The sequence below is a fragment of the Trichosurus vulpecula genome, chromosome 2 (assembly GCF_011100635.1).
Source record: "Trichosurus vulpecula isolate mTriVul1 chromosome 2, mTriVul1.pri, whole genome shotgun sequence".
Lineage (NCBI taxonomy): Eukaryota > Metazoa > Chordata > Mammalia > Diprotodontia > Phalangeridae > Trichosurus > Trichosurus vulpecula.
Genome location: NC_050574.1, coordinates 203,174,865 through 203,189,189, shown reverse-complemented (window position 1 = coordinate 203,189,189; position 14,325 = coordinate 203,174,865).

The window sequence follows — 14,325 nt, the reverse complement described above, 5'->3', positions numbered from 1 at the left end:
ACTTACTCTGAACCAGGCACTGTGCTAGGTACAAGGGCTCCAAAGAAGAAAATGAAATGGTCCCTGCTCTCAAAGATATTCCTTCTATTGAAAAAGAGAATACATATGGATAGAGATACTAGGATAAGAAATGTGAGAGACTGCTCCAGTGATTTCATGTAGAACTACCAGATAAAGAAAGGCTTTCTACAATGCAAGTCAGCACCTCCTCTACAAAAGAATTGCCCAGAGCATTGAGATGTTAAGTGACTTGCCCAGGGCCATTCTACCAGTATGTGACAGAGGCTAATAGCAACTAGATATTTTAGGTAGGGAAGGCACTAGCAGTTGGGAGAATCTTGAAAAGTTACATGTAGCCAGTGTTGCTTGACATGAGTTTTGAAGAAAAAAAATGATTCTATGAGGCACAAATTTGGAAGGAGAGCATACCCAGACAGGGGGAAAGACACCAAGAGAGCAGATGGAAAATTATGTGGAAACGAGGAGGTCAATTTGACTAGATTGAAGAGTATATGAAGAGGAATATTAAAATATAAGGCCACTTGAGGATAATCTGTAATAGGCAGATATGTGTGGTCTCTTACAGAGGAAAATGGACAGTAGGATGAATGACATGCAGGTCACTAAGGCAAATGAAAGAAAAGGAGTTAATGCAAGTGTCAGAAGCTGGACAAAATTATTGTGAGTTTAGAAGGCATAGAATAATAGAGCTCAAAGGGACAAGACAATCTTGTCTACCTCAACTCCTTCATTTTATGGGGAAGAGATTTAGGAAGAGAAGGAAGCCCTGAGAACTCAAGTGACTTGCCCAATGTCATTCAACCAGTTAGTGGAATTGTTGGAAGCCTCAATCCTAACTCCTAATCCACTATCTTTGCACTATGCCATGCTGATTTTCAGAATTAAGAATAGCCAACTGTAAATGTGCATATCAATAGATTGGGGTTTAATACCTACCTAACTTTGAAATTAGTGTCTTATATTTTGGGGAAGAGAGGAAAAAATTTAAATTTGTTATGAAGCTCTAGTTTTGATATCATTGAATTCTACATACAGCTGGGAGGTCAAATTTATTAAATCCTAAAAATTACTAATATTTAATTTCCAGAATTATAGAGCTCTAAGGCATGTTGCAGATATCATTAAGTAGCTCCTTATTTTACAGATGTGGAGATTAAGGTCCCAAAAGATAGATAAGTTAAAGAGTTGAACAGAATTATGCTTATGTAATAAGGTGCTTCTACTGACAGCAATTGTCTGTCAGAGTGGTAGAGATTTTCTGTGGTTATAAGTATTGTTGGTATTTAAAATTGTGAAGCAAAAGTTTGCATTATCTAGAATGAAGAAAAGAGTGAAAAAGTAGAAAATGACACCTCTTCGTTGTCTAGAGACCATTCCTTTCACTGGGTATAGCTTTATAAATTTAGGAACCAGAGCCAATGCAGTTGTGGATGAGGACCTCATCATTCAACTGTCATTGTATAAAGACAAAAGCTAAGGAAAAACACTGGTATGACAGAGCTTGCGTCATTGTTTTTCAAGTATCTGCAGAAGGAAGATATGAAATAATGGATGCAGTCCTAAGTATCATATTTCAGATAGATCTTTGACAAGCTGGAGTATTCCTAGAAGACATTGATCTGTATGGAGGCAGGATTTAAAACCATGTCATACAGGGATCAGTTGAAAGTAAGGGCCTTTAGCCTTGAAAAGAGAAGATTTGGTAAGGGCATCATCATAATTTTCAAATATTTAAAATGTTTCAAATACATAAAGTCTTCTTATTGGTCCCAGATGACAGAATTAGGATGAATAGAGAAAAATTACATGGCAGATCTGGGCTTAATATAAGTAAAAAATTTCTGACAATTAGAACTCTCCAAAAATGGGATGGGTTGTCTCAGGAAATACTAATTTCTTTGTAGTTGAGGTTAATTGAGAGTGTGATAGAGAAGTTTTACACTTCAGGAATGGTTTGGACTATGAGGTTTATAAGCGCCTACTATTATTCAACTTTCACCTTCAATCCTATCACTAGGTGTAATTAATTTCATTTGTTCAAACATAGGGCTTGGCATTGTAGTATATGGTAAATCTTGGCTAGAAATCAGATAAGGTGACCAATAGCCATAGAGGCTGTGAGGAAACACTTGCATGGAGTGTGTCTGAATCTGTGAGTGTGTGTATGTGTGTGTGTGTGTGTGTATGTGTGTGAGTGTGTGCGTGTGGATATTCATATCTATACATATGTGTGTGTGTGTGTGTGTGTATGTGTATCTTGTAGTGCCTCACACCTCTCACATTAGTGTGTGGATATATACTTACTCTCTGGTTCATTGGTTATAAGCCTACTCTCACACTAGCATGTCTAGATTCTAAGAGAAGACCACTATATGGTTACACTCACTCAAATTCATTCAGAGTACTAGGGGCAATCCCGTTGAAGAGAAATCTACCTTTTCTGCTTTCCACTCTAGCACTTGAACCCCCACCAATGCATTTCTATTTATACAACCAGTCATTTACAAGCTTAAACATAACCATTTATTTAATAATATTTTTAAAAATAATAGAAATAGTTTAGGTACTCATAAAGTAATTGCATAAATAACAAAGTGTCACAAACTTCAACCAATTCTAGTTTAACCTACATTACACTCTTCCACCAAATGCTCTTAGTATCCATGTAGGATACTGGTCATGTACTTAAAGACAACTACAGATGAGGCATATGAGTGAGGAAATTTCATGTAATCGGTGGGATTCTTAAATTCTGTAACCTTCATCTTTAAATAAATTGCATTTTTTGCCTAATCAAAAAGTGGTTTTATTGTCCATATCTCCCTGTATACAGTAGCTTGTTGAATGTAAAATGCAGCAGCAAGTATCTCAGAATGCTCAGATGGGAAGCAAGTATTTCTACAATTGAAAATCTCTTAAGACTTTGATCAGGCTAACAACAAATCTTAAAGTAATAATACATTATACCCACATATAACATGCCCAGATAAATTCTGAGAGGTTAGAATTTACATACTACAAGTTCTTGGTGGAAAGTATTTGGATCATAAGATTCAGAGCTGGAAGCAACTTCAGGTATCATGTAGTCTAGCCCTAAACTTTATAGATAAAGAAAATGAGCCCCAGAGGGTTTATGATTTGGACAAGGTCACCTAGGTAATAGGTAGCATAGCTAAGGATTCAGACCTAGTCTTCTGTTTATAATACATGTATCGCCTCTCTCCTTTGAAAAATACTTCTTAAGCTTGGAGGTCTCAGTAGATAGACAGATAGATAGATAGACAGATAGATAGGTAAATAGATAAACAAATACAAGAAATCAAGATGGTCCCTACCCTCATTCTAATAATGGAAAAAAACACATCAGAATTTGAGGTAAAGGCTTGATTCCAAGAAAGATAAGATGAAAAATCACCTCTCAGACACTAGAGTGTGGTTAGGGTAGAGTTCAAGTTTCTACTAGGAGAATGTAGGGAGAAGGGACCAACTATAGAAGTGGAATGGTTTGGAGCTGGTGGACAGGAGGTGAGGTGGAAGTTCACTAATTCGTCCTTTTCTCCATTTTGGTTAGAAAGAAAAGCCAGAGGTTTATATATGCAAAAGCTATATGAGCTAGTGAGAGTCTTCCTTTGGACACCATGTAGGTACTATCATAGCCTGTGAGATCAGTAGATATAGAGCCCCTTTTCCATCTGTTGTCCAAATAAATTTAGTATTTTGCCATCTGATTCAGTTTATATAAAATAGAGAAGAAACCAAAAGGAATTACCTATTTCCAGGAAGTCTGCTCAGAAAGCAGCTGACAACTCAATGCTTTAATAGCTTAAAATTACACATAGACTTTTGGACTGATCTCGAAAGGGACTATCTTGAACATGAATACCAAATAGTCTTTCTATTGTGTACACCCCTTCTATGATTTAGATGGTTAGTTTTCATGTAACAAAGCTCTTCTTTATGAGTTATAGACATGTCTGGTAGTAATAACTCACATTTATACAATATCTTAAAGTTATGAAGTACTTTCATAATGAGAATCAATTCCTACTTTTTTGTTGTTTAGTTATTTCAGTCATGTCTGACTCTGCATGATCTCATTTGGGGTTTTCTTGGCAAAAATACTGGAGTAGTTTGCCATTTCCTTCTCCAACTCATTTTATAGATGAGGAAACTGAGGCAAACAGGGTTAAGTGACTTGCCTAACGTCACAAGCTAATATGAATTTGAGGCCAAATATGAACTCAGGAAAATGAATCTTCCTGAACACCCACCTAATTGCCTACTTTACCATCAGGGAAACTGAGACTCGGAAATTTATTCATAGTCACAGTGCTACTAAGTGGCAAGAGTAAGATTTGGACCTAGGTCCTCTGACATTCATGAGAGTGTACTATTTACTGTGCCATACTGTCTTTCATCAAAAAGCATCAGAAAACATTAGAAACAATGGAAAATTTCAAAATAAAAAGAGAGCATTTTCACTTAAGTGGATGTCTTTGAAACACGTTTAGGGTTCTTTGGGTTAATGCCAAGTTTCTTCACAGCCATTGCTGAAAGCACAGGCAAAGTTCATGGTCAAACTCTAGAATCTGTCTTCTTGGTCTAGCTGAATGCTTACAACTTTATCCAAAGTGCATCCTCACAGTACACATTTTCATTTAAATTTCTGAAGTTCCACTGTTTGTATTCATATGAAAAAGAATCTAAAAGGAGGTATTCAGCTGTATCTGGCTGACAGGCTAACATGGCTGAATAAAATAATCACAATATGGGACACTCACATTCTAGTAATTTTAGTGAAACATTTGCAAAGCTGTTCAGTATCTGTGAATGGAGAATTCTATTTTCTAAGGACTCTGGCTGCCATCACTTATGATTGTACTAAATTCCCACCATAAGTACAAATGCCCATAAATGGTGCTATGTTACAGTTTAGGAAAACCATGAAGCATTCAACCTGGCTTAGAAAAGGAAAGGGGTTTAAGGTTTTTGGCAAAGTCTGAAAGGCTCTAGGGATTGTTGTAATAAGCCTAGGGAAGATTGAGGTCATGCACCTAACTGCATAGAGTTAAGTGGACACCTACACATATATGGCTGAAGATTTTCATCTGGTAATGAAAAATGTCACCAAGCATTACTTCTCAGGCCACACACTATCTAGTGACAAGTGGATGGCCTCAGAAGTAGAATGTTGAAACAAGATAGTCAACACATCCCCTGGGGAACTGAGAACACAGACATGTGCTAATGAGTCACTAATCTTAAGCACAAGATAAAGATCTAAAAAATAAAGCGTAAATTTCTCTATGCCAAGAATATAAGTAGAGCTACAATCTAAATAAATTTGCCAATGGTTGGGTACCCTGAACATGAAAGATATCAAAGAACCCAACCTAGGAGTTAGAGTGTTAACACTCTTCCCTATTTATAATTTCTTCTAACTTAAACAGAGATACAAGATAGAATGTTATCAGAGACCACCAAATTTCTATAAAACATGCTATTTAATGCAACATTCCATCCAGCTATTTGAATCTTGTAGTTACTTTCCTCCCTGAGGGTTGGTTACTTAAATGGTTATAATGAGGAAGGAGAAAATACAAAAGGCAAAGGAGACCATGTTAGGGTCAAAATAAATAAAATAGTCAATGATACCTGCATCTTTTTTTCTTCTATGCTTAAATGTTATCCCAGAATTTCCTGGTATTGCAGATGAGTCATAGATCTGTTAGAGTTACACACAGGCCAGTGGAGAAATCTTGTTGATTTTATTTTTTTGCTTCAGTGTTCCTCCTCCTAAATTTCCAGCTATACGATGGCCTATGATAGAGATTTAAATTTTCTATAGATATGTCATACTATTTCTTGGAGAACTCAAGCAATGTCATCACACTAGCCCCACTTGACAATTACCATTTAAGATAGGATTTCTAACAATGAGGTCCTCAAATGCCACCAAACCATCCCATGACTACAAGAACATTACCTGTATAGGATATGCAGTGAGTAGGTGGCAAGAAGATATTTCTACTTAGTCTTAAGTCCTGCTTTGGAGAAGAAATTCTGTGAAGACACAGAAAAATACAACTTGAAATAATGCCTCATGGCTTTGAGGCTCCTGGTAAGAAAGAATAGAAGCTAAGAGAACGATGACTAAGTAGAATAAAAACTCCTGAAGGACAGAGACTGTTTGTATGTGCAGCACCTAGAATAGAGTCTTGCACACAGCAGCGTTGCTAATCAAGTCAGTAGGCATTTATTAAGTGGTTAAGATGTGCCAGGCACTGTGCTAAGCCCCAGGGATACAAAGAAAGGCAAAAAAAATTGTCCCTGCCCTCACATTCTAAAGGTGGAGTCAACATGTCAGGTCAAGTCAACAAGCATTTATTAAATGTCTGTTATGTGTTAAGGGTTGGGAATACGAAGAAAGGCAAAAAACAGTTCCTGCTCTCAATGGGGAACAATATGCAAACAACTATGTACAGCATTAGCAAGATATATACATGATAAACTAGAGATAATCTCAGAGGGAAAGCACTAGGATTCATGAGGATAAGGAAAGTCTTCTTGAAGAAGGTGGAACTCTACTGGAACTTGCAAAAAGCCAGGGTAAACAAGTAGTTAGAATATGTATATATGTACGTGTGCGTGTGTGTTTTATATAGTACATTTACATATATACACATATATGCATATATACACACACATTTATGCATGTGTCTATATTGATGATTGGATAGATAGACAGACAGACAGACAGAGACAGATAGATAGATTGATTGATTTTATACATACTTAGTACATTCATAGAGTATAGGGAAGGCACTCTGACTAGGGAAGGAATCAGCAGCCCAGGAATAGCTTTTTGGAGAAAGTGGGATTTGAGCTGAATCTTGAAAGAAATCAGAGAAACTAACAGATGAAGGTGGGAGGGCAGAATATTTCAGGGATGGGAGGTGGTTAGTGTAAAGACACAGAGAAAGGAGGCTGAATGTCTTATGTGAAAAACAGCAAATACGACAGTATAACTAATGCATAAGGTGAATAAAAAGTAGTGAAATATCTGAAAACTGGAAAGGTAGTAAAAGGACAGGTTACAAGCTATGGGTACCAAATAGAGGAGTTTATATTTATCTTGGAGGCGATAAGGAGTCACTGTTATTCATTCATTTCAGTCATGTCTGACTCTCTGTGACCCCATTTGGGGTTTTCTTGGCAAAGATACTGGAATGGTTTACCATTTCCTTCTCTAGACCATTTTACAGATGAGGAAACTGAGGTAAACAGGGGTCACACAACTTGTAAATATCTAAGGCCAGATTTGAATTCAGGCCCTCCTGACTCCAGACCCAGCGTTCTATCCACTACATCATCTTGCTGCCCCAGGGAGTGTTTAGGATTATTGAATTTTGGGGTGGTGTCATACATGCGCTTTAAAAAAATTACTTTGGCATCTGAGAAGAGGAAGGGTTGGAATGGGGACAGACTTGAGGAAGGGAGAAGAATTAGGCTATTGCAGTGGTCCAGGGAAAAAGTGATCACAGATTATACTACAGAGTAGAATCCATGTGGGGGGGGGGGGCTCAGGTTTAAGAGATATTGTGAAGATAAAATGATAAAACTGAATAATAACAACGACATTTATATAATGCTATGTGTTAAACTCTGTTAAATACTTAACAATAATTATTTAATTGTAGCCTCACAACAACCCTGGGAGGTAAGTCCTAGTATTATTGCCATTTCACTGATGAGGAAACTGAGGCAAGCAGAGGTTAAGTGACTTTTCTAGGGTCACATACTTGTAAGTGTCTAAGGCTGGATTTGTAGTCAGATCTTCCTGTCCCCAGGCCTAGCATTCTATCCACTGTGGCACTTAGCTGCCTCCATCTCTGGATTCCAGGCATTTTAACTGGCTGTGCCCAATTCCTGGAATATTCTTCCTCCTGATCTCTGCTTCTTGGCTCCTCTGGTTACCTTTAAGTCTCAAAAAATAAATGCTTAATGAATGCTTGTTGACTTGGCTTAACTAAAAGCTTTTGAGCAGAGGTTTCAGGTGGTTAGAGATTTGCACTAGAAAAACTATCTTGCTTAAAATGATTTGAAGGAGAAGAGAAATAAAAGAGGGGGGAAGGGGACCAAATAGGGACTGACAGTAATCCAGTGTGTAAATAAGTTCAATAAGAAGTTATACATAGAAAATATACAGGATTCCATGCCATCTTAGGGAGGGAGGGGGGAGAGGGAGGGAAGAAAATCTGGAACTCAAAATTATGTAGAACTGAGTGTTGTAAACTAAAAATAAAAAAAAAATTAAAATTAAAATTAAAAAAGGCCTGAACTATATTGGTTTTTTTTTTTATTTTGCTGGGAAAGGCAGGGCAATTGGAGTTAAGTGACTTGCCCAAGGTCACACAGCTAGTAAGGGTGTCAAGTGTCTGAGTCCAGATTTGAACTCAGATCCTCCTGACTTCAGGGCTGGTGCTCTACTCACTGCACCACCTACCTGCCCCTGAACTATATTGTTCAGGGTGAAAATGTAAAGGAGGACATGTATGACAATAGAGGAATAATGGAACGGTTGGGGGAGAGTTGAAGAAAGCTCCAAAATTTCAAATCTTACTGAGTTGAAGGATGGTACTGCTATTTAAAAAAGACAACAGGGAAGATAGGAGGAAGGGAAAATTTAGGGAAAATGGTAGGTTTTAGAACATGCTGAATTTTAGATGCAAACAAGACATCTGAATTGAAATGTCTGATAAGCAAATTAAAAATTCAGGACTAGAGCTCCAGCAGTGTTAGAGCTAAAAATGCTGGTCAGATAGAGGGTGACTGAAACTCAAAATGCTAGGTGTCATCGCTTAGACCAGGTAGGCCCTGCCTTCTGTAGCAATTACCAGGTTGGGTTTAGTTTCCTGGTGTTTCCACCTAGTTTTTGGCCTAGGTTACTTCTTTGACTCTTTCTTCTTGCACAGTTTCAAATCTTTATTTGGCTCTGTCTCTTGCTGTGAACATGACAGTTCCTACCCAGATATTATTGAAAGTGTCAGTAGCTGAACTGGAATACCCAAGGTGCTTTGCTTCCTAGGTCCTGCCTGGCCCTTTCTCCTGTTGTGGCTCCTTCACAGGCTGCCTGGGTGGCACTGGGATTACCAGGATACCAGTGGAGCCCTTGCTCCTGTTGTACCTCTACTGGGATTCTGTGGATATTGGGGACTGAGCTGCCTGGATATCAAACTGCCTAGTTACTTCTAGCCATGTCTCCCATTTTATATGGTCAACTGCAAGCTTCTGCAGGGTTCAGGATGGATGTTTTTAGAATCCCAGCAGGGGTAGAGGAGCCGATAGATCTTTCTCATTGGTTTTCTGTAATGGTTGTTCCTTCTAGTGAAGTTCTAGAGGTATTTCTGGAAGGTTTGTGGTTGATCTGGGTTCCAATGAGTCCTAATATGTGGTTATCTTCCCCACAGGAAGCTGTGAATGTGTAAAGAGAGAAGATATAATGATACTCCACGTGCCATATATAAAAATCTGCTCGGTTTTCATACTGTTTTATAAATTTCAACTGATTTTAAAGTAATTCCATAAGGTTCAGCAACAGTGGCATTATTATATAATTTGGTCAATAAAAAACTGAAGAAAAATGATATCAAGTCACTTGCCCAAGGTTACACATATTAAATTCCTACATAAAAAGATCTTAAGGAAGCCTTTATCTCTAGTCACATCAAGAAAGCCAGGAATACAGCAAATGTTTGATGATTATCTTGCTTTGATATTTTAAGGATCTATAATTATACAGTTTACTAATTATGTTGTTGAATCACTACAGCAGAATAAGTCTATGGCCATGCTGATAGTGAGTCTCTTTGAACATGGCTAGGCTATTGGTAGATGACAAACACAGTCTACGGATGAGAGCATAATCAAAGATTCCAATAGTGTAAGTTACTTACTTAATAAAAGGATTTGTTCTGTTAAGTTTGCATTCATTTAAAGGACTGTGCTTGAGGATCTAGAAGGCCACAGGTTCCCCACCCTTGTAAGACCTATCAAAAGCATGTGTTTTACTAATATAGTCTCAGAAACCCAGGGTCATCTCCCCTCATTGGAAGACAATCTCAGAGTAAGTTGATGAATATTGTAATCAGTAAATAAAATGGCTCATCAGCAGAAACCATGCCAATCCTACTTGACCTCTCATTATGTGTACTGTCCCTTGTTTCCATAAATCCAGTCTGAATATAGATCCTTGCCTCTTAGTCATTTCAATAAATTTGCAGAAGATGGAAAACTTGGTGAGTTTAAATATATAGTTTGAAGTCACATAAAGTATTAGTGGGGTGCCCTCCTCCCAGCCCCATCACTCTATGAATGATTTATTCTTCATGCTGCAAAGTTGAAACAAACAACAGAGCCTTGCAAAGTATAAACAGAATATGGCATCCTGCCTCAGGTTTAATTGTGGTAGATCTGGGGAGGGAAAATGAGTGTTATATATTTTTTCCAGTCTTTTTTGCTCAGGAGTGCTTGTAGGCTTCTGGTTTTAACCATGTTGAAGTCTATCTGAACAAACAAAAGCCCCCTTTCTTTATTACACATAAATGATGGATCAGAAACACTAACAGCTTTAAGCTGCTCACTGGTTTTTTTTTCTCCCAGGGGCTCAAATCAAGCAAATTCTAGAGACTGGCTAGAAAAATCACAAAGTGAAAAATAATGACAACAATTTCACAGAGGTGAAATTGCCCATCCTGCACATCTAAAAATAGGATGAGGCAATGTTGAATTGAATGGCATCATACTGAAACCTCTCTTCCACGGATAGTCATCAGGATTACTTTTAGTTGAATATGGGGGGTGATTTATTCCAGGCTGTACAAAAAATGTATATGAAAAGGGCACCGTGCCCCAGACTCATCTGAATCATTTCATAGAGTGCCCCAATTAAATAAAGAACTGTGTCAGGTTCCCCTGTGTGAAACTAGAAGGTTAGAAAGAGTCTCTTTGTTTTTCCTAAGATCACAGGATCAAGGGAGCATAGTTTATGTAGAAGAGAAGGATGAATGGACATTCTTTTACTCCTCATTTTCACATTGCTAAGGAAAATACCTGAAGTATTGCTAGATTTGGCTCTTTATTTAGCATTATCAGATTGTATAATTTGAATGTCAGAGTACAAATAACATTTCAGCAGCTCTATAGAATCAATAGAAAAAGGACTGCATACCTTAGAGGAACTAACATTATAAAAATACAATGTGCAGATATGGACATAGTAATGATGCTTCCCCTATGTAACATTGTTGAGAACGAGTTGTTCTGCATGAACCTTGCAGGGAAAGATAGACAGATACATATATATAGATATAGATATATATATACATATATGTGTGTGTGTGTGTGTATGTGTATTATATATATTCATACACACATACATACACATAGAGACAAAATACATATATATATATATAAATCTATAAATCAATGATATACATAGATGATTGATGATGATGAAAGAGGAAGAGAGACAGAGAAAGTAACTATGAAGGAACGAAAAAGGAAAGCAGTTTATTAAAGAAAAAAAAATGTATTAAGCACATACTATGTTCCCAGCACTGAAGTTTAACCACTTCAAATACTAGAAATAATTTTCACTTTAAAAATCATTCTCAATGAGAATCTTCAGGGCCTTCTTGAAAAGTCCATTCATCCAAGGACTAGGATTCCATCGGGGCTTGATATAATGAGGCTACAAATCCACTAAACTCCAACCTCAACAGGCAAATTCTAATCATTTCTATTTCTACCCAAACAGACCCTTATTTTCAAGATCACTAGGTGGCACAGCAGACAGAGCCCTGGGCCGGAGGCAGGAAGACCTGAGTTCAAATTTTGACTCAGATACTTATTAGCTGCATGGCCCTGGGCAAGCCACTTTACCTCTGCCTCAATTTTCTCAATTGTAAAATGGGGATAATAATATCACCTACCTCACATGATTGTTTTGAGGTTCGAATGAGATACTATTTATAAGGCACTTAGCACAGTACCTGTCACATAGCAGACCCTACATAAAAGCTTATTCCTTCCCCTCCCTTCCTCTTTTTACCTGTTCAGCCATTTTAAATCCCATCAGATCGAACCAGTAAGGAAGATGATCCACCTCTTGCGGCCATAGTCATAACTTCTATGTTTCCTGTAGAGAGCTTCCACTTATTAAAATTCCTTTGATACATCTGTCAATCCTGACCTTCTCTGGAGCTCTTCATTTGTTATATGATGAAGCAGGAATATCCTTTATGTCGTTCTTTCCATTGCATTTGTGTGATCACAAACTTCTGTTCTTCATTTTTCCTTCTGGACCAACATTCATTTCAGGGCAATCAATCCACTCAGATTTGAAATTCTGCCCAGGGCTGAGCTGTCCTCACTGGTGAGTGAGTGAGTAGAAATTCACCTAACCCCTTATATATAGCTGGCTGTATATCATACTTCATATTCAGTCCAACAATTGACCTAGGCATATTGCCAATTACTCTGCTGTAAAACACAAACACCCTAACTCTAACCATTTCCCAATCCACCCACTACCACTATCCACTTCTAGAAGCAATAATCAAATCAACACTGCCATTTCTTCTGGAATGGACATAGCAATCCATTGCCCCTTGGCTTCATTGATCCATCCCTGTGACTTCCAAACCAAAACTTACTATTTTGTACATCACTCATCTATATGCATTATTTCTTTCAATTCTAATACAAGTTCCTTGAGGGCAAGGAATATCTTTCTTTGTTTTTGCATTTGTATCCTTAATTATCTGGAACACTGTAGTTACCACATAAATGCTCTGTCATTTATTGAATGTTACACTATGTGGATTATTTCAGACAGCACTGGATAGTACATTTCTACATGAATCCTCTTGAGGAGTTGTCAGTGTTCTTTGTACCTCCATTTGTTTTTATTAAGATTTATTTCTCAAGCACAATTAATCATCAGAGCTTTTCTTGGAATTTTGGCATAACAAAATAAAACTGTCCACAAAGAGCAAATGCATGAAGTGTTCATGATCAATATGGTAGAAATATCATACTAAAAATAATTTAAACTTTTCTTGATGACTCAGGACAGTCATTATGTACCTCAATTTTGAACCAAGTCCTAATACACTGATTTCTTTGGGGGATTTGGGGAAAGTACAGGAATTTTTTTCTTTTACTAAACAGCCACAGACTGCTAAGCTTTCCAACTTTTTTTTTCCTATTTATTTTTTTCTATCTTCTTGTTCACTCAGTTATTACTTCATTCATCCAATAAATGTGTTAAATACCTTCTATTTGATGGTACTCTGCTATAATCTAGCACTAAGAAGGCAACAAAAATTCAACTCTAAAGAAACTTATCATCTAAATATAGGCAAGGATAAGTACACAAATAATTAAAATATTAAAAAGTAAGTACATAAGAACAAAGGACGAAGTGCTATGAGAAATTTGAAGGAGTGTCCTTATGTTCTGGGTCTCAGAAAAACAATGACTGAAGACATGATAGGAGAAGACAGGATGAGGATGGGGGAAACAGAAGAGCCCAGTTTATCTGGAACATCAAAAAATTTAAAGAATATGTGATAAGATTGGAAGGGTACGGTGGAAGCAGATTATGAAGGATGTCGAATGCCAAAATCAGAAGTTTTTAACTTTACTTATTAGGCAATGAGGAGCCATTGAGGGCTTCTAAGTAGAGGAGGGCATGATTTTAGCAGTGCATTAGGGATCAGAGAATTTAGAGCTAGAAAAACCTTATAGATCATCTAATCTAATTCTCTCATATAATAGAAGAAACAGGCTCCAGAGAGGTTAGCTGATTTGCTCAAAGTCACAAAAGGTTATAGGCAGCACATCTGGGATTCCAGTAATAGCCTTCTGATTCCAGATTCAGAGCTCTTAAATCCAAATCCAGTACTCTTAAATCACCATTTATGGAGGATTGGTAGAGACGGGGTAGACTGCCGGTAAGTATTAGGAGGCTGTACGGTGGTATTTCTGTAACTGGTACTTGGCTATGTCCTCTATATCTGAGGATACCATGTAAGTAACTTCCAAATATCTGAAGTGCTTCTGCAGATATGCCTGTGATAGTTATGACATAAAATGTGAATGAAAAGATACTCAATCTCTTTCATTTCTCAGTTATTTTCAATTAATTAAAATATTTTCTATATTGCCTTTTCTTAATGATTTCTCATGCCTATGAAATTCTTTTAAGGGGACAGAGGAAGAAGAGAGTACAGAATGTGA